Raw genomic sequence first — 22,316 nt, 5'->3', positions numbered from 1 at the left:
CTGTTGCAACTCAACATGATCATGTTTGGGGTGTCACAAATAGAAAAAGAACAAACATAACCCTTATAATTTATAGACATCCTACCAGACAAATCACCAGTACACTATAATAAAGTAATAGCTTTCAGGCCGATTCAGTAAAGTCCATGGGAGAGCGGAAGAACGCCCGCTCTCCCGGCGCGCGCGATGCAGTATTCAAATTAGGTGGCGCGGTAGAAACGGAGAAAAGGAGGCACTAGGGACACTAGCGCGTCCCTAGCGCCTCCTTTTTGACAGAAGCGGCAGCTGTCAGTGGGTTTGACAGCCGACGCTCAATTTTGCCGGCGTCGGTTCTCAAGCCCGCTGACAGCCAAGGGCTCGGAAACCGGATGCCGGCAAAATTGAGCGTCCGGTTTTCAGCCCGACAGCAGCGGGCCGAATTCAAATTTATTTTTTTTTTTAAACTCTTCGGGACCTCCAACTTAATATCGTCATGATATTAAGTCGGAGGGTGCACAGAAAAGCAGTTTTTACTGCTTTTCTGTGCACTTTCCTGATGCCGGAAGAAATTAGCGCCGACCTTTGGGTCGGCGCTAATTTCTGAAAGTAAAATGTGCGGCTTGGCTGCACATTTTACTTTCTGTATCTCGCTCGCATACCTAATAGGGCCTTCAACATGCATTTGCATGTTGAGGGCACTATTAGGCACCGCAGGTTGGACGCGCGTTTTCCTCCCCTTACTGAATAAGGGGTAAGGGAAAACACGCGTCCAATAGCAGGCTAACAGTATCGGCCTGTTTGTAATTTAGCTTATTCACACTGCTCTCACTTTGTAGATTGCTTAGAGAAAGGATTTTCAGCTTTGATGCTCACAGGAAACGTGTCTGTGCCCTTCAAAGATAGCATTCAGAACCCCTTAGAGATTCTATAGCATTAGGCTACAATGAATTCTACTACATACCATGTTAAATAACACACAAATCCACTGTGATTCAAAGTGAAGCATTCACAATTTTATATACATGTAAGCATTCCAAGTTAAATACAACAGAGGACAAAAACATGTTGTCTTCATATTTTAAGGTGAAAACAGGACTTCCTCTAATTATAATAAAAAGAGGAAAGTTGCCCTGTACCTGCATCACCGGTATGCAAATTGAGCTCCACCCCCTTTCCTGCCTATATGCTCCAGCCTCACCCATCTCTCTGTACTGTCCAATCCACTGTGTATTACCACATATGGAAATTTGAGCTCCACCCCTCTTTCTGACTGTTCTCTCCAACTTTGCCCCTCTCGCTCCCTGAATTTTCCAATCCTCTTTCTACTATCACACACAGTATATCCTAGCTCAGCCGGCATACTCCACTATCACCCATCTCAATTACGCATTTCCTACACTTCACAGTATTTCCCCATCCTTGGATGGGCTTTTACTACTAGCACATTATAAAAGGTCACACATAAATAGAATGCCATGATTGGTCTAACAAAAATCAAAGAAACATGGAAAAACTCTATGTAATCACCGGGGATTATATTTTAAACAATGTAAAACAGATAAAACATATGGTTCCCCTCTTCCTCACTCCCCTATAAAAATAAACAAGTTCAAAAGTGCATGCCAGAGACATTGCAGTGAGACAGCTTTGCCTAACACAACTCTCCAGGTCATCTACCCAGCTGTGCATAACAAGGAGACCGTGCAATACTTCTGCCCTTCATACAGCTGACAGCAGGAAAGAGTGAGAAGAGAAAAAAAAAAAAAAAAAAAAAGACCCAGCACAGAGCTTCTGCTTTGTTGCTACCACAGTCCTCTTAGCAATGGCCGGGCCAAGGAACCAGTACGGGCGGGGTTGTGAACCCTGGCCTGTTCCCAGCCCACTGCCCCTTGCTCACTTTCGGGCCAATACAGTAAAAGTCGTGGGAGAGCGGGCAAACGCCCGCTCTCCTGGCGCGCGCGATTCTGTATTCAAATGAGGGCCCGCGGCAAAAAGAGGCGCTAGGGACACTAGCACGTCCCTAGCGCCTCTTTTTGGACAGGAGCGGCGGCTGTCAGCGGGTTTGACAGCAGACGCTCAATTTTGCTGGCGTCGGTTCTCAAACCCGCTGACAGCCACGGGTTCGGAAACCGGACGCTGGCAAAATTGAGCATCCGGTTTTCAACCCGCGAGCCGATTTCAAATATTTTTTTTTTGTAACTTTTTTTTTTTTTAAACTTTCAGAACCTCCGACTTAATATCGCCATGATATTAAGTCGGAGGGTGCACAGAAAAGCAGTAAAAACTGCTTTTCTGTGCACTTTCCCGGTGCCCGGAGAAATTAACGCCTACCTTTGGGTAGGTGCTAATTTCTCAAAGTAAAATGTGCAGCTTGGCTGCACATTTTGCTTTCTGAATCGCGCGGGAATACCTAATAGGGCCAACAACAAGTATTTGCATGTTGCGGGAGCTATTAGGTTAGAGGGGGTTGGACGTGAGTTTTTGACGCACTATTACCCCTTACTGATTAAGGGGTAAAGCTAGCATGTCGAAAACGTGCGTCCAATCGCGGGTTAACAGTGCGCTCCACCGGAGCGCTTGTACTGTATTCAGCCTGCTACTTATATTGTAAGGCACAATAGCACAAAAATTAACCAAGTTTATCTTCACTTATTACAAGTTTATCTTCACTTATTTCAAGTTTCTAAGACTAACAACATTCATTTGGCAAGAAAAAGATCAACTATTGGGGTTCTAATGAGTACTTGTGACCCTGACTGGCTACTGTGAGAGAAAAAATGCTGATCCAACCCAGCATGGCACTCATTTCGTACAGCAAATCATACAATTCATATTCAGCAATTCTTGACACAAAAAAGATATAAGATTTTTATTCATGTTTAAACAAACACAAGCAAGCGATCATTCACAGGAGCAGTGCCTGCCCTCTGAAACGTTTCTTAAGAAGAGCTCCAACAAATGCATGACTATTCACACTTAACGAAGCAAATAAAAGCTTGGTTCCTCTGTCAAGCTCTTAATGATCAATCTCTGGAACTCTAATATACCAAACTGGCATCAGAATCTATCTGGCATCTCCTTAAATGCCATAAATGTGCTGCTACAAACTAATATATTGCTGCTGGATTATTTCCTGAATTAACTACTAGTATTTTATTTTATTTTTTATTTATAGTTTATATACCGGGAGTTCCTGTATACAATACATATCACTCCGGTTCACAATTAACAGAAGAACTACTGCCGGGGGGCAGTATCTCTGTTATATTATTAGCAGAACTTAGTCAATGTATGTTGATCTATCAAACTTCATGCTAATGCACACCTTTAAAATTGTTGAGCTAAAACAGGATTTTTGATGCTATTTTAAATTGTTTATGCCTTCATATTGTAAAGCTGTAATTAATCTTTCTTTGCTGCTATTCTACCATACTATAAACCAGCTTGGGTGAATTTCATATTCAAAAAAGGCCAGTGATAAATCTAAATAAGAAAGAAAGAAAAATCCACTCTTACAGGTAATAAAATTTACTTTTATTTCCATTTTTCCTCTGCAAATCTCAAAACAAATATGATTTTTTTTTGTATCAGTTATCATGCCATATCAGTTATATTGTCACTATTCATGTCCATAACTTGAAATTCAAAATCGCCAACAATGGCAAGAAATTTAGTATTCCCAAAAGTAAACTCAGCTAACATACCCAAACAAGATCTTTTCAAGTATTATAAGGGGGTTATGTGGGGTGATGTGCTAAGGAGGACCTGCTCTCCCTTAGCTCTGGGTGCCGTGCCCCTGTATCTACCGGTATCGCTCACCCTTAGATGTGAAACTGAGCACAAAACTATAAGACAATTCCGGCTCATGTCAATTGTTCATTTTATGAACAGAACTTCGCCATCGATGGCCCCTCGGGGAAGAAAAAAAGAAAAAGAGAAAGACAAGATGAAGGCCACGGATCCTAAGAAGGCGGCGGGCACCGGCAAGCCAGGGCCTTCACTGGAGACGCCACTCACTGTGGATGTTCTAAAAGAAATCTCAGATGCAACGCTGGACGTCAAGCTGGCTGGGATAGCCCAACAATTAACAGAGGTAAAATCGGCGCTGATAGAAATCGGCCCGAGGATCAACCAGCTAGAAGAGAGGGTGGTGGAAATGGAGGATCGGGCGACTGAGATTGATGGACCAGTTAGCACTCATACGGCAGCTTTAAAAGACTGCCAAGATAAGCTGGAAAATATTGAAAACCGGCTTTGGAGGGACTGCCGGAGGTACTCGATGAAAAAGGCCTAGGGGCTTTCTTGGAAGAATGGCTACCGGAGGCAGTTGGGCTGGCAGATCTGAAGGGGGAAATGCGTGTTGAAAGGGCGCACAGATTGGGGATCTGCTACCCCTTGGACCTCAGAATCGCGACTGCAAAGATATTGAATTCAGCAGTCAAGCAACGCATATGGCTTGCCTATAGAAAATGTCCAGAGTTCCTCTATCAAGGCCACAAGATACGAATTACACAGAACTACTCTGTCCTTGTATCGCAGTAGCACAGAAAATTTTCTTCAGTGTGCTCTTAATTGTTCAAGCAGAAGATCAAATCGCCCTTCAGTTCCCCGCTACACTAAAAATTTGGCAGGATGGCAAACTCCATTGCTTCACGGATCCGGAGGAAGCCCAGAAGTTTTTACAGACCCCCAGCTGTCTGATTATTCCAGTCTTATGCAAAGGCTTAGATTTATTATAGCGAGGACCACGGGCAAGATGATAGAGGTGGGGGCTGGTATCTCTTTTCAAGCCTCTATCCGCCGTCTGGAATGGTAGTTAATTGTTTTAAAACACAGTCCTCGAGTTTTCTTTCTCCCTTCAATGGGCGAATCCCTAATGGAACAGCTGGCCTAACCGTACTGGGCTACAGCTCTCATGTAGTCCTTAAGGGCAGGCACATAGACTACTCAGGATATCAAAGGATAGACTATGAATTACACCATGGGGCTGCCTTGGCCTCTGCAAGGATTTAAAAATGGGATATAAGGCTGTGGGTGTGAATTACCATCCACTCCCCAGAGACTTGAGACGTTATTTCGACCTAGACAGTTTGGAGAGCAGAACTGAACATTTGAACATCAGTAAATTCTGAATCATGACAGAAACTTTGGCTGTCTGCAGTTGCAGGGCACTCAAGCGCTCTATAAGCGTGACCTCTTGATCTGTTCCTCCACCCTTAGAGGAGGGACGGGTCGCATATTAAAAGCTAAGATAGTTCCAGGGGAAAAAAGGGAAGGGGGTGGAGGGAGGAGGTTGGGAACGGACGGGGGGAAGACAGGGAGGGAGGTCACCTGGAGTGGGATACGGTTGGGTATTATCTGGTATGTGCGGATGGATGAGGAAGCGAGAGTGTGTGAGAGAATGGTGGGTGAGAATCTGCATCATGAACCTGACTTGAAGATTGGCGGAGTACAAAGAATCGAGGGGGAGGGGACGCTGGGACCTCCTTCCTCTCTGAAACATCTCATTGTTTACAGGCTGTATAACATTCTTTTTCTATTCCGATGACGAAGCTTGAGTCCTAGAATGTCCACGGGTTGGGTTCCCCTATTAAACGAAAAAAAGTTCTCACCAATTTAAGGAGATTACAGGGTGATATAGTGTACCTTCAAGAAACCCATTTGAATGATAAGGAAAACCTTAAGTTAAAGCATGACTGAGTAGGGGAATGTATTTTTGCAGCGGCACAACACCAAAAGGCTGGGGTAGCGATCCTTATAAGTAAATCCACAGATTTTGTTTTGGAAAAGACTGTGTTAGACCCGGAGCGCAGATATGCGATAGTGATAGGACGATGGCAGGGAACATCGGTCACTATTTGCAATGTTTGGGTTTTTTTCCAAATCTGTTTATTGGGGTGCAAACGCAGAAGAGTTACAGAAATGTTCAAAGCAAAGCACAACAAACAGCGCTAGCTCCCCTTAACTTTATACATTTTGAGTAAATCCCCCTTCCCTCCCCCTTGGAGAACCACTAGACCAGATTGAAAATTGCAAAGGAATCGACGGTTGATTAGTATATACCCATACAGTTTACAATAAGACAACTTTTGCCACATAAAGTGAAATTTGTGCAGAGAAAAGTGAAATTGAAATTATTGCAGGAAAAAACAAAATACCGCTCCCACAGCCTTCATATACTAAACCAGACAACAGTTACAGACCCTCCAGAGGGGCTAATTTTTGAACATTTTGAGATAGAGACTGATAGTAACAAGCCCAGATCTGATGAAAAACCTGCTTTTTCCATGGAGAAAAATGTTTATACCTTGAACCATATTCCAATTGGTAAAGTTCAGTGAATAGGGAAGACCACATCTCAAATGTAGGAGGCATGGCTTCAATCCATTTAAGCATGATACACTTTTTAGCAATTAAACAAGCTTTGGTGACAAAAATAACATTGTCTACATTCAAACTTTGGTCCCCTACTTCATTATTAAGAATACAGAAAGAGCAGGACCAGCAAACCTCATTTTGCAATACCACAGATAACAGACAACGGATAGATTCCCAAAATTTCTGTATGGTCGGACAATCCCACAGACAATGAATCAGAGTAGCAGGGCTTCCAGAGCACTTTAGGCATGCCGCAGAGGAAATACGTCCCATGTGATAGGCCCTGGCTGGCGAGCAGATGCTGCGATGAAAAATCCGTTGTTGTAACTCTGAGGCCGACTTTGGTGGTGACCAAATAAATGGCTGCATAAGAGTTTTTAAGCATATGTGATTGTATGTCCTCGCCACAATCTCGAGACCACTTAACAGTGAGTTTTTGGTAAATCTGATAGGACTGTACAGATGTGTAAAAAGAATACAAGCATGACAAAGAACCTTTCTGCATTTGAAAACACGTAATCAAATCCTTGTAAGATGTATTATCCACTTTCCCCTCTCCTCCCTGCAGCAAGTTTAAAATTCCAGCTCGAAGGTAACCATACAAAAGAAAGTGACATGGGCGAAAACCCAAAAGAGCTTGGCATTGGGTAAAGGAGTACATTTGGCCAGTGTAGGGTATAAAAAGGCACCCAAGGGCCAGTTAGCAGCCACTGAAAATTGATGTTGGGAAGGAAGTATAGAAAAAGACAATAGTGAAGACCCCCTCAGAGGGTACTGGGGAGAAACCCTTGGGGAAAGGCCCAACAATTTGCGTATACTTCTCCAAACTGTCCGGAGTGTTTGGATCAATGTAAAGTGGGTATGTGTCATCTGAGAGGGCAACATGGAAACATGCAGGATAAAGCCCGGATCATAAGGACTGCACATCATACGTATCAACTGGGGGTCAGTACACTCAGAGGTATCAAAAAACCAATCCCCTAAGAATCGAAGATTGGCCGCTAGAGAGTACAAATGGAAATTAGGAAGCCCATATCCCCCACATGCACAGGGTGCCATCAAGACATTAAGGGACAACCGTGCTTTCTTATCTCTCCACAGAAATTTGCGCAATGCAGATTGAAGCATCCGCCGGTCTTTGGGAGAGAGAAGAAAAGGCAACATGAGAAGTTTGTATAAAAGCAAAGGTGCTAAACCATTTTGATTACAGCTATTCGACCTTGAAGCGATAAGGGGAGCAAATTCCACCCTTGCATTTTGTGTGTCATCTTAGTAATTGTGGGAGGGATATTTAGGGCATACCATTGCTTGGGATCTGAATGTATAGTAATGCCCAAGTATTTAATGGTAGAGGATGCCCATTTCACCGGGAAGTGGTCCCAACTATCCTTCAATGATCCCTGCAAATCCAAGGCTTCAGTTTTGTCAAGGTTCAATTTGAATCCAGATATAGACTGGTAACTTTTAAAAATCTCCAATGCAGCAGGTAAAGCTGTTTTGGCCTTAGACAACAGGAGCAAAATGTCGTCGGCGAACAGTAGGGTGAGATATGAGTTATTACCCACTGGGATGCCCGTAACGTCCGGGGTTGATTTCAACTTACATACAAGTGGTTCCACTGTAAGGATAAACAGGAGGGGGGACAAGGGGCATCCCTGGCGCATACCCCGCTGTAAGCCAAACTCCCGTGAAAGCTCGCCATTTACTGATATCCGTGCTGCGGGGTTGGTATACAGCAAGGTAATATAATCATAAATTCTACCTTCAAAGCCCATTTTAGAAAGAGCCTGCTTCAAAAAAGGCCATGCTACCCTGTCAAAAGCCTTTTCGGCGCCACAGGTGACAAGCAAAGGTTCAGATACCTTGTTCGCTGAGCACAACTCCAAAGCAGCGAGCACCTTATGGATGTTATCGGTGGAACGCCTCCCTGCTACAAATCCCACTTGGTCCGGAGATATCAAGTGAAGCAAAATAGATTTCATGTGATTTGCCAGAATTTTAGCATATATCTTAATGTCTAGATTGAGGAGAGATATCGGCCGATAAGAGGAAGGTAGCAAGGGATCTCTCCCTGCCTTGGGGAGGACAACAATCGTGGCAGCTCTCATAGTACTCGGCATTTCCTGATTGTCAGTCATCTTTTCATATACCATCTGTAATATGGGGCTAATCTCAGATTTTAGAGCTTTGTAGAATGTAGAGGACAGTCCATCTGGGCCGGGTGCTTTTAAATTAGGAAGCGCTTGGATCGCCTCAAGCACCTCCCCTTCCCCAATAGGGCATTGCAATTTGTGGAGCTGTAATGGGGTTAAACAGGGTAAAGATACCTCTCGCAGAAATTCCATGATTTTCTCCTCACACACTGGGTCCGCAGAATATAAGGACCTGTAATAGTCGGAGAATATTTCGGCTATATCAGTAGCGTTGGATTTAATCTCCCCCCGATTATTTTGAAGATTGGCAATGAACTTAGAGGATTCCTGCACTTTTGAGACGAGCAAGGTGGTGTCCAGCTTTGTTGCCGTATTGAAAAAAGTTAAACTGTCTGTGGCGTAAGGCATGCGCTGCTCTCGTGTGTCATTAAGGGCTACCTGCGTCTCCCGAAATTGAATAGAGATACTAGTATCTCCAGGGGAACCCAATTGTCTCTCGAGGGCCCTAAGCTTTTTTTCCAAACAAAGAATTTCATTATTTAGTTTTTTCTTTTTATGGCTAGAATAGCTAATAATATCCCCCCGAAGAACAGCTTTCGCCGTTTCCCAAAGGAGAACAGGCTGATCCAGATGTTGGGCATTCGAAACCAAAAATGCTTGCCATTTGTTTCTTAAATAGTCAGGAAATGCGGGATCATTTGCTAACGAAGCGGGAAGTTGCCAGTTTCCCCCCCCCCCCCCCCCCCGTGCAGGACCACTGATCTGAAAAGTTCCCGTGACCGGGCTATGGTCTGAGATTACGAGCACCTCAATGGTAGATTTAGTGAATTTTGGGAAGAGGGACTCTGAAATGAGCAGGTAGTCAATCTGGGACTGAGCCGGGTGGGCTTTCGCTAAATGTGTAAACTCTCTAGTTCCAGGGTGTAGCACTCACCACAAATCCATAAGACCCAGATGGTTACAGAGAAAACTAGGTCCTTTGCGCTCGCTGATCTGGTGACCACCCCTGGCTGGTAGTCTATCCAATTCAGGGTCTATGGCAAAATTAAAATCTCCCCCCAGCACTATTGGGCAGTCCCCCATCTTGACAAGATGAGATAGTAATGTCGTGTAAAGTTGGTGATCATATATATTGGGAGCATAAATTGACACAAGGAGTATGGGAGAGCCCGTAAAGATCCCTTTTACTAAAATGAACCTACCCTGAGGGTCTTCCAAGATTGCTTGCTTGGTGAAGGGGACAGATTGATGAATCATAATAGCCACTCCCCTGCTTTTTGAGGACCCCGTGGCATAATAAAGTTGCGATACCCATTTCTTCTGGAGTTTTAGAATCTCATGGGGGAGCATATGCGTTTCTTGTAAAAACACTATTTTGGCATGAAGTCTAGTTAGGTGGGCAAAAACTTTTTCCCTTTTTATGGGGGTGCCTAAGCCTGCTACGTTCCACGTAACCATATCTACCGCCATAGTATCAAAAGATAAATTACTGACATCGCTTGTACAATATAAGATATGAAAAGCATGTGTAAGATGTTCAGTTGCCCTACTAGCTGCATGGATTTCAACATGTTTAGGTAACAATACAACAAAAGTATCAGGAACCATACCATCCTCCTTATTGAAAACCCAAAATTCCCTTGGTCACAGAAGTTCTCCACATCTATTCCCTCCCTCCCCCTCCCCCCCCCTTAGAATTGAAAAGGCAGGGCCCACTATAAGACCACCTATACGGGTCCCAATTAACATGGACCTACCTACCCCACACTGGAAATAGCCCGATTAAATTGGGAGGAGATCACGGCGTTAATTGTTCGGCTGCCCCCCCAGCCCTCCAGCAACTGAATATGAAGCGTACTGACCCATTTGCAACAGTCAGGTGCCTCCATATAATTGTCATCGCAACAGGTTTTAAAATGAGAAAGAAAAAAAACATAATAAACTGTTAACAGAGAAGTAAAAACATCATATAAGATACAGCCACCCGCTCATTGCTTTCCCTTCTGATCCGAAATGAAAATATAGGAAGTGTGTCTCCCACGTCATAGTAGTTTACTCAAGATAGAGGAGGATTGAGAAAAAAGAAAAAAAAACCAAGGCACGAGGGACACCCTCTGTCCTGCACATTGGGGTCAAAACCATATCTGTGCAACACTGAGAACATGTATGGCCATGATACCCTGTCGAAAGCCTTCTCAGAGTCGAATCCAATAGCCATTGCTGGAGTTCCCCGCTTTGACAAAACTTCATTGCTGATAAGTTTCAGTATGTGACTCGTGGCGGTATGTCCCTTAACAAAGCCTACTTGTTGGGCGGAGATTAATTGGGGGAGGATTGGATTGAGTCTTTCTGCTAAGACCTTAGCTAATATTTTAAGATCATTGTTTAGGAGGGATATAGGTCAGTAAGATTCAGGTTTTTCCGGGTTTGGGAAGTACTAAAATATGAGCGCCATTAAATGTCTTCGGGAAGGAATCCTTAGCCAGACCTTCAATGTAAAAATCTGTTAAAGGAGCAGCGACATGTACTCTAAGCATCTTGTAAAAGTCCTAGGAGAACCCATCTGGTCCTGGTGATTTTCCAGATAGCATTTTGTTAATAATTTGTATCACCTCATAGGAGTGAACAGGGCTTGTTTAATTCTCATCAAGTGTTTGACAATACATGTCCAAAATAACAGCTTTTTCTAAATTTTCTTAGAATAAATCTAAAATTATGTATACATACATCTAGAAGGTATAACTTTCTTTATTATAATTCCTACTACAATCTGATCCACAGTTTCCTCAGATTACAAGATCCCATCCTTTGACAAGATCATTCTGCTTTTCCAATTCTGCATGAATGAACTCACCCCGAAGAAATAGGGATTTTTCCCCTGTAAATCTCTAACTATACAGAATAAAATTTTCAGGCAACATCCATCAGCCCCAATCCCATTTATATTCTTTAATCTTAGCATTATATTCACACAAATATTTTTTTAGTCTTCCCCTATCCTCAGTATTCTGTGATTTGCACCACTTAAGAGTCAAGCAGCTTCCCTTCTGTTTAAGGAAGCACAGATCTGAAGTATACCAAAGCGCTGATTTCTGTGACCACACCGGCATTCGCTTTTCGGGAGCTATTTTATCCAATGTCTATTTCACCTTAGTGTCCCAAATAAATGCTTATTCATCTGGGCCAAAACTTCCTAAAAACTCATTTTGATCAAATTCAGTCAAAAACACAGGAGATGTGATATCTGTTAAAGACTCTAGACTTAAATATTTTGATTCCAGTACTACAAGTGAAACAATCAGCAAAGCTGTTTACCTATTATTTATTTATTTATTTAAAACCTTTTCTATACCATCGTTAAGATCAATACCGTCACAATGGTTTATAGTAAGGCACATAATGTTGCTAAATGTTTTAAATGATGATATCAATTAAACAGGTGCCATAAAGGTTCGGTAACAGTTTTATAATAAATATTATTTGGTAAATGTGATAAATCATGTCCAATTTTATCTGTTCAGTTTTAAATACAAGAATAGTTTTATAATTGTACCTTATCCTTTAGTGGTGAAAAATAAAAATAAAATACACACATATTGAATACGGTGATGTGTGTGGGTGTTCTACTGCCCGCACCCTACACTTCCCTGTGTTCTATTCTCCATTCTTTTTGTGATAAGCTTGTTTAAAGAGCCATGTTTTTAAACTTTTTCTAAAGTGTTCTCCAAGGACAGCAGGACAAACAGCCACACACAATTATTCAGAGTAGTTAACTCACAAGTGGGTTGTGATAAATTGCAGGAGGACTTTGCGAGACTGGAAGATTGGATGTCCATATGGCAGATGAAATATAATGTGGGCAAGTGCAAGGTGATGCATATAGGGAAAAATCACCCATGCTGTAGCAACACGATGAAAGGTTCCATTTTAGGAGTTATTACCTAGGAAAAAGATCTGGGCATCATAGTTGATATTACACTGAAATCGTCAGCTCAGTGTGTTGCGACGGTCCAAAAAGCAAACAGAATGTTAGGAATTATTGGCAAGGGAATGGCAAATAAAAAGAAAGGATGTCAAAATGCCTCTGTAATTGCTCATTGGTTAAACTGCATCTTGAATACTGTGAGCAATTCTGGTAAATTGCATTTTAAAAAAGATATAGTTGTACTGGAGAAAGTAGAGAGAAGGGTGACCAAAATGATTAAGGGCATGAAAAGGACCCCCTATAAGGAAAGGCTAAAGAGATTAGGGCTGTTCACCTTGGAGAAGGGACAGCTGAGGGAGTAGTTGATTAGAAACCCAAGTCCTCCAGGATCTAGATGGCGGAGTGGAGAGAATGTAACGCTCCCTGCCTTGTGTCGTTCTTGATAAGCGAATTGTCTAGGTAGGGGGTGACATGCATCCGGTGCCTCCTAAGATAAGCTCCCTCTACCGCCAGGCATTTCGTGAAGACTCGGGGTGCGGATGCAAGCCCGAAAGGCAGCACCCAATACAGATAGTGCTCCTCCCCCATCAGAAAATAGAGGTATTTCCAATGGCAGGGGGAGATCACAATATGAGCATAAGCATCTTTGAGATCAAGGGAGCAAAGCCAATACCCAGTCTCGAGGAGAGGAATTAGGGCACCCAACGAGAGCATTTTGAATTTTTCGCTTATGAGAAACCTGTTCAACGGCCTTACATCTAAGATAGGGAGAAGGCCTTCAGTTTTCTTGGGAATCAGGAAATACCTGGAGTAAAACCCGTCACCCCACTGATTTGGCGGAACAGGCTCAACCGCTCGCGCCATTAAGAGGGCAGAGAGCTCTAGTTTGTTGATTTGCCGTAGATATAAGAACATAAGATATAACATACTGGGTCAGACCAAGGGTCCATCAAGCCCAGTATCCTGTTTCCAACAGTGGCCAATCCAAGTCACAAATACCTGGCAAGTACACAAACATTAGATAGATCACAAGCTACTATTGCTTATTAATTACCGTCATAGCAGTTTATGGATTGATCCTCTAGGAACTTATCCAAACCTTTTTTAAACTCAGTTACACTAACTGCTATAACAAACATCCTCTGGCAATGAATTCCAGAGCTTAACTATGAACTGAGTGAAAAAAAAATTTGCATTTTTTTTTTTTTAATGAGCTACTTGCTAACTTCATGGACTGCCCCCTGGTCCTTCTAGTGTCTGAGAGAGTAAATAACCAATTTACATTAACTTGTTCAAGTCCTTTCATGATTTTATAGACTTCTATCATAATCCCACTCAGTCTACTCTTCTCATAAGGCAGCCGCTCCAAGCCCCTTATATTGAGGCTTGGAGCGGCTATATCCTTTTTGAGATGCGGTGACCAGAACTGCACACAGTATTCAAGGTGGAGTCTCACCATGGAGCGATACAGAGGCATTATGACATCCTCCATTTTATTTTCCATTCCCTTCTTAATAATGCCTAACATTCTGTTTGCTTTTTTGATTGCCACATCACACTGGGCCAATGATTTCAATGTATTATCCATTATGAAGCCTAGATCTCTTTCCTGGGTGGTAAAACTGTATTGGCTGTTATTGACATATACAAATGGACCAATTTTTATTGACACTGTATCTTACTGCTTATTTTTGATCTGTTATGGTTGTGATGTTTTATTTGCCAATAAAAACTTAAAAAAAAAAGAAAAAACTATATTTTATTCCATCCAGTAACTTTGTTTCTCTAGCATGCCCTGATAGTTCACTTACCCAGTCAATATTGGGTAAGTCAATATCTATTACAAACACGTTGTACAATAATTGCTTTCAAATTTTATGTGTGTATTTGAACTAAATATGTATTTTTTTCATTTTTTGCATAACTTGTTAAGGACCGTCATAACACCCGTGGACTACACGCATTTGATGCTTGTGTTTTCAGCCACTTTTGGGTCTTTTTTAATCATTGGTCCTACACACTTTAAAACATTTTTGTCAATTCTTTGTTTTTGTTTTTTTCAATATTTTAGTAATATGTGGAAAAAATACTTCCCTTGATGAAGCGAAGTCTCGCTGTTATAAGTCCAATATCTTCAACCCCCACGTCTCGGCAAGCAGATTGCCTGCTTCTTCGGCGTTTTTGTTTTTGCCGCACTATGTCTGGTGCCGCCGCACTATCACGCCGCCGCACAGGTCTATACTTTGGTGCTGCCGCGTTGTGCACGGAGGGTCCTCCTTTGCCGCACGGGTCTATCCCGTTTGTTGTTTTGCAGCGCCGCCGCGCTGTGACATTCATCTAGCGCCACCGCACTGTGTACCGATATCCGTGTACTGAAGTCCAACGTACGTTTCGCAGTGTATGCTGCTTCAGGGACTGTGAATATACTTAGAGATAGTAGTTTTTTACTCCACATCTATATCAAAGTTTTCTAAAAGACAATTTGTTACAAATAAAACACACTGTAACTCCACACTAAACAAATAAATATGAGCATCCCAGGGGCTACATTTTACACAAGTTTTTCACTCACCCAGACTTCACGCCATGTCCTTATTCTGGCGTCTGCGTGAGTCAACTGCTGCCTTGACCTGCTTATATGTAGTTTGTCATGCCTCACCTGTGTATGGTTGAACGAACCTGTGTTTGATTAACAAACCTGAAGAGTAGGTTTTTAGAGTGGATTTTTTACATGAAGTGGATCCACTCGATGTCTTTATTAAGTCCATGAGGTGCCAATTCTGTCCACAAAAGTCCATGAGGTGCCAATTCTGTCCACAAAACGCTACAATTCTGTCCACAAAAGCCAATTCTGTCCACAAAAAAATTGGCTTTTTGTGCCAATTCTGTCCACAAAAAGCACCAATAACTTCTATTCAGACATCCACGGGCAGAGTTGAATCCTTGCCCCAATCCAATTGTAACACCTCATACGTAGTATATGCAATTTTTTGCCCATGTCCACTTACTTATGTAGGCATGACCAAACGTCCAATTCGATATAGACTCACAGAACATAAATGTTGTTTAAAAGCGGGCAGAACAGATGAACCATTAGTCCAACATTGCAAAGATACTAATCATGTGTACTCTGATTTGCGCTGGACCATATTAGAAATCATTACAGAACACTGGAGAAGGGGTAACAGAATTAAAAAAAACTTCATCAGTCAGAACAGAAATGGATATTCCAATTACAGACATTGGCACCTCATGGACTTAATAAAGACATCGAGTGGATCCACTTCATGTAAAAAATCCACTCTAAAAACCTACTCTTCAGGTTTGTTAATCAAACACAGGTTCGTTCAACCATACACAGGTGAGGCATGACAAACTACATATAAGCAGGTCAAGGCAGCAGTTGACTCATGCAGACGCCAGAATAAGGACATGGCGTGAAGTCTGGGTGAGTGAAAAACTTGTGTAAAATGTAGCCCCTGGGATGCTCATATTTATTTGTTTAGTGTGGAGTTACAGTATGTTTTATTTATAACAAATTGTCTTTTAGAAAACTTTGATATAGATGTGGAGTAAAAAACTATCATCTCTAAATATATTCACAGTCCCTGAAGCAGCATACACTGCGAAACGTACGTTGGACTTCAGTACACGGATATCGGTACACAGTGCAGTGGCGCTAGATGAATGCCACAGCGCGGCAGCGCTGCAAAACAACAAACGGGATAGACCCGTGCGGCAAAGGAGGACCCTCCGTGCACAACGCGGCAGCACCAAAGTATAGATCTGTGCGGCGGCGTGATAGTGCGGCGGCACCAGACACAGTGCGGCAAAAACAAAAACGCCGAAGAAGCAGGCAATCTGCTTGCCGAGACGTGGGGGTTGAAGATATTGGACTTATAACAGCGAGACTTCGCTTCATCAAGGGAAGTATTTTTTCCACATATTACTAAAATATTGAAAAAAACAAAAAAACAAAAACAAAGAATTGACAAAAATGTTTTAAAGTGTGTAGGACCAATGATTAAAAAAGACCCAAAAGTGGCTGAAAACACAAGCATCAAATGCGTGTAGTCCACGGGTGTTATGACGGTCCCTAACAAGTTATGCAAAAAATGCAAAAAATACATTATATTTAGTTCAAATACACACATAAAATTTGAAAGCAATTATTGTACAACGTGTTTGCAATAGTGTTTACATAGTCGTATTTTTGAGGATATTTTTGGTGGATTTTGGTGTAAGTCAATATCTCCCATTATTACTGTACTACCAAGTTTAGCCTGCTTCCCTGACTTCTCTTAGCATTTCTCTGTCCGTCTGACCATTTTGGCCAGGTGGACAGTGCTATACGACTATCACTATTCTCTTTCCCAACACACAAGGAATTTCTACCCATAAAGATTCAATTGACCATTTAGTCTCATGCAGGATCTTTATCCTATTGGACTCTTTTCCATCCCGGACATAAAGCGCCACCCCACCACCAAGATGCTTCTCTCTGTCATTGTGATATAATTTGTAGCCCAGTATAGCACTATCCCATTGGTTATCCTCTTTCCACTTCTTTTGTGCCTGCTCTTCGCCCTCGCTCCACCCTCTCTACTTGTGTGGCGACTCCCTCCAGGTTTGAGGGACAGCTTGCGGCCGCGCCCTCCCTGCCGCATCTCTCTGAATCCCTGGGTTGGCCTGACACTGTGGACCCGCCATGTTCCTGATGACATAAGGGCGCGTGCGCGCTCCAGAGTTTGTACCGGCAAGAGCGCGAACCTCGGGGGCATCCCCCCGTAGTGACGTCATCCACTTCCAACTTAAAAGGTCTTTGCTTACAACTACGAATCGAGTTAGCAAGAACTCGAATCTTATTCTCCTTAGATTCGATTCGCCCAAGCTACTCTGCCTCCTCGGGGGCCTCACTCTCTCTTCTTGATTTCAGATCGCTAAGACGGGATCCGGTACTCTCTCCTCGATGGCCTACGTCCCTGAATGCTCAGAAGACTCCTTACTACCTGGAAGCGATCACAGACATGAACACTGGGAGTTCTATTACAGATAGGAACCGGTACTTACTCCACGAGGGCCTATGTTCCTAATCTCTGAAGACTCTCTTCTTTCTAAGACTTTATTACAGGTATGGAGATCGTGAGTTCTTATTCCAGACTGCATATAGGAAACAGTACTTGCCTACGGCTCATGTTCCTGAATATACTGAAGACTCTCTGTTGCATAGAAGCCATTACAGAGATCTACAAGTGTGAGCGTATCATCTACTACTGGTTATGTATCCAGCATACCCTGTCTACTCACTACCTATAGTCTCTTTCTACAGCTGCAACCCAGAGATCGCAATTCCAGTATCTGAGGGACTTCAGCCCTGCCGGGCATATCTGCTCACTACTGCCACCTCTGGTGGTTCTACTTCCTGTCTAATAAAGAACTATCTGTATTTGTCTCCATACTCCAGCCTAGTCGGTGGTCCCTCTCAGGATATCCTCCTGGGGGTGCTGTCATCTGCCTTCGGCCTAAGGATTCACCAATTTACATTAAGTGTTATTTCCTTACACTACTCAGCGGTATCCTACAGACTGCCACTCTGTGGGAGCCAACCCACAATAGATCATTAACTCCACCTACGGAGTATTACAAATTGCTAGCTCCTCCCCTTGAGGGAACAGCACTGAACACAGATGCCAATTAAGTCTATGTTATCATACACTGCTATACACTAATTCTCCCATCTTACTTCTTAGACTTATGGCATTAGCATACATACATTTCAAAGTGAGTTTTTTGTTTGTATTTACATTCTGCTTTCAGTTGACAGGGATAAATTGGAATCTTTTAGCTCAGGTGAGTTTTTAGTTTTGGCACTTGGACTACTTTTCTTATTATTGGAACCTCTCTGTTGGGATGCCCTAACTAATGCTTCATTAGTATCCTTTGACGATTCCTCCCTTTTAACCATGTGCTGCTGAGCGACTGTAGGCTTTTGCCTTTGTTCTAGTTTAAAAGCTGCTCTAGCTCCTTTTTAAAGGTTAGCGCCAGCAGCCTGCTTCCACCCTGGTTAAGGTGAAGCTCATCCCTTTGGAAAAGACTCCCCCCCTTCCCCAAAAGGTTCCCCAGTTCTTTACAAAACCCTCTTTCCTGCACCATCATCTCAACCACGCATTGAGACTCCAGAGCTCTGCCTGCCTCTGAGGACATGGAGGAGATTGTGCAGGGTCCCGTTGGAAGTTCAATCTGTACCCCCTGCCGATCGATGGATAGGCTCCATTTGCTCCAAGGTGACTGAGAGCCACCGGTCGGCAAAGATTTGTAGATGGCACTCCACTGGAGGGTCGTTCCTAAGAGGGTACGGATTGCTGGTTTAAAATCCCTTGCTGCCAGTCAAAACTCGGGGCTCTGCTGTGGGACCAGGTGCACTTGAGGGGAGTGTGGCTGCCTTTCTCTTGACCTAGCTGGCGCCTTCAGGGATCTCGCTCTAGCAGCCAGCAGATAATACTTCTGCGGACTGTATAAGGAGCATCTTGAGGTTTGCCGTGATAGTTTTTTGCCAGAGGATCGAGATGCTGGCAGATAGCTGCTGGAGGGTTTCATGGTATCAATTGCGCTACCACTTCCTTGATCTTATCTCCGAAGAGATTCTCCCAGGTACAGGGGAGGTCCGCAAGACTGTCTTGTACTTTGAGCCAGAGGAAAGAGACCTGAAGCCAGACCATGCGCTGAGCTACAATGGCTGCCTCTGCTACTCTTGCCGCTGTTTCAAGCACATCATAAGCCGAGCGGACCTCATGTTTGTCACACTCCAGGCCACATTGGTTCACCTTCAAGAAATCCTCCTGAAATTGCTGTGGAAGGTGCTCCACCAGATCCTGAACTTGTTTCCTGAGATTTCTAGAGTATTGGCTCATATAGAGCTGATAACATACAATATGGGCTGCCAACATGGATCCTTGGAAGATTCTCCTTCCCAGAGCATCCAGGGCCCTGTGCTCACTACCTGGAGGAGCCAAAACATGAGTCCACAATCTCTTCGCTTTAAGGTGGACTCCACCACTACCGACTGGTGTGGAAGCTGGCGGCATTCAAATCCCGTGGTGGGTTCCACCAGATAGACAGCATCAGTCTTCCGGTTTACTGGTGGGATGGAAATGGGGTGCTCCCATAGCCGGACAACCAAATCTTTAAAGATGTTGTGCATTGGTACGGCAACCATTTCTTTTGGAGTGTCCACAAATTGCAGGACTTCCAGCATCTTATGCCTGGAATCCTGCTTGGTCAGGAGCTGAAAAGGCACCAATTCTGCCATGGCCCTCACGAAACCAACAAAAGTTAATTCTTCCGGCAGAGACTTACGCCTCTCCTCAGGAGGAGATGGCTTGGAGGGCAAATCCTTGGAGTCCTCCACAGAGGATGGGGACGTCTCAGGTGGAGACCCCAGTGAGCTTTTATGCTGAGACCTCAACAGTCTCGGCAGCACCAAAAGCGCCGGTGCGGGTACTGAAGGCACTGCTGGAACTAGAGCGTGCACTGGCACTGAAGGCCCTGTGAGTCCCGGGAGCACCGAGGGAATTGGTGGCTCCGACTGCATCGATCCTGAAGGACCAGGGAGGGCTAACAACAGTCGTGGTGTCTTGCGCAGAAGTGGTGCCATCAACCCCAACAACCTATCCTTGTCGGAGGAATCACTCACCAGGATAGCCATCGGTGGAGGCCATATCAATGCCACCTATATCAACAAGAGGGCCCAGGGCAGGCTGCGTTGGCAATACACTGAGCAGCAGGTCCTGCCGCTCCAACAAAGGCACAAGCACCGATGGAGTAGATTCTGGTGGCAGTCCCAGTGGAACCGGTGGCTCGATGCCCTGCAGAGCCCAGCCGACTGCCAGCCTCACACGTCTCTCCAACTTCTCAAATGCTGACGAGGACAGCACAGTTTGAGGAGGAGGAGGCAGCGAAACCAGATCCTCCCCAGAATCGCAAGGGATATGTGAGCCTTCCCCTGGAATTAGTGGGTATCGCTGTGGCACCTCGGGTTCCACAGAAGGCAAGGCTTCGGAGGCCGCATGGTCTGTGCCAGTGCCCTCCTGTGGTCGGACGTATGTGACAAGGATCAATGGCGATGTTTCCTTGATTTCCACTGATGCCTGGCCCAGTCTTTCCCTGGAACCAATTGAGATGGCGAGGATCCAGACCTAGAACGAGAAGAAACCAACATCAGACCGTCACCCGCATCCAGTTCCAGCTCAGTAGCAGAGGAGATACCAAAGGGATCAGGGTTGCTAAGACCTCCCGACCCTTTGGTGTCGATGCCCCCGAAGCCAAAGGTTCCGACTTTTTGGCGCCAAACAGCTTTTCCATTTTATTGAGGCACGCACCGGCCCATTGGAGTCATCTGGGCACAAAAATCGCAGCCCTGGACATCATGCAACACCGCCAGGCACAAAACTCAGACCTCATGGGGGTCTGTGATGGACATGGTCCTGGGGCACTGGGGGCAATATCTTATGCCAGATGACGCCATAGGAAAAAGAACACAGCGCGAGGTCGATGTCCGGCGGCTACCGGGAAGCAGCACCATCGGTAACAGACTGCGAATGAATGACTTACCGCAGCACCCGATAACTAACCCCGAAGTGCAGAGGGATCAGACGGGACGAAAATTGTTTTCCACACAAAAAAAGAGTGCAAGCTCCACGGTCGCGAGGCTCCAGTGTCAGGGAAAAAAGAGATTGAAGAGGGACTCCGCATGGATAGTGGCATGCCGGGCATGCTCAGTTGGACTGTCAAAGTTCTAGAAATTTTGACAAAAATTTTCCATGCAATGCTCCATCTGATGATGTCCCCCATGTGTGAGGGCTACTACCCTGCTTGTCCTAGGAGAAAGGTCTAAACTATAATCTTTTACCAGACACAACAGTGGAAACATTTTTGACCAAGTGGGCATTAAATTAATGTAACATCCAAAGGATATGCCATACATGTACAATCCTGAAAACTAAGACACATATTTAACACAACTAGGGTATCTCATCTTTTTCCTCACTGTAAAATAAAATCTTTACCTTCCCTGCCCATGAACTACATCAATGGCTTTAAGTAAAACACATTACCCTGAAATAATACAAATTCAACCCAACCATTAGTATACAGTAATACAATAGTAAAATCAGCAAACACCACTGGCCTGCATCATGGGTACATGAAGAAGTTTGCAAAGGGTCAACCTCCTTGAGCTTCCTCCTTCAGTAAGCCGGTGGCAATGAAAATGAAGCTTCCAGTGGCAGTAATGTTGGTGTTTATGGCAGACAGTCTGGATGATGTCATGGGGTGGGCAGGTCAAGTAGGCAGGGTGTCACATCCCCCTGGCCTTTCCTGACCTCACAGCTGGCTTAGTACTAAAAGTAAAAAGTCCATCCCAACCAGCAAGTTCAGCTGCACAAGCTAAAGTGCAGTCTCCCCATGTTAGCAAATCAAATATTAGCAATGTAGTATTCTGAGGTTTACTTGCTTTTTTCATCTCTGATTTTCTGTTTGAAGATTACTTCTCACTAGTGTTTGCTTTAAATTAGGTAGTTGCCAGAAAGCTAGAACTAGAGGAACAGAGAACATTTCTTTCAGGGATTCATCCTCCAATAGCAATTACTGAAGGGTTTTAATTATTTTTCTTAGTTTTTCTAGCCCTGTGTTGTTACTACAGGGGGCACCTGCTCTGTGGTCTTCCTTTCTTTGTATTACAGTAAGTTTTCCCTGGGTGTTTAAAGAAGCAATTTTCTTGGAGACTAAGGTTATAGCATTTTTATTTGAAGGTGTTCATTCAAAGGAAAGAAAGAAGATTAATGGAATACCTAAGGGATCTGTCCTGTGGTCAATTATGTTCA

General features: G+C 43.9%; 1 protein-coding gene across 3 annotated transcripts in view; it reads right to left on the bottom strand.

Moving 5' to 3' along the window:
* Positions 1–22,316, bottom strand: part of EPC2 (enhancer of polycomb homolog 2) — a 308,407-nt gene that overhangs the window by 152,264 nt on the left and 133,827 nt on the right. The gene's annotated exons all lie outside the window — the stretch shown is intronic.

Source organism: Rhinatrema bivittatum, chromosome 6 (genome assembly GCF_901001135.1).
Source record: "Rhinatrema bivittatum chromosome 6, aRhiBiv1.1, whole genome shotgun sequence".
NCBI lineage: Eukaryota > Metazoa > Chordata > Amphibia > Gymnophiona > Rhinatrematidae > Rhinatrema > Rhinatrema bivittatum.
Note: the sequence above shows the minus strand (reverse complement) of the source record. Positions and strands in the feature narration are given on the sequence as shown.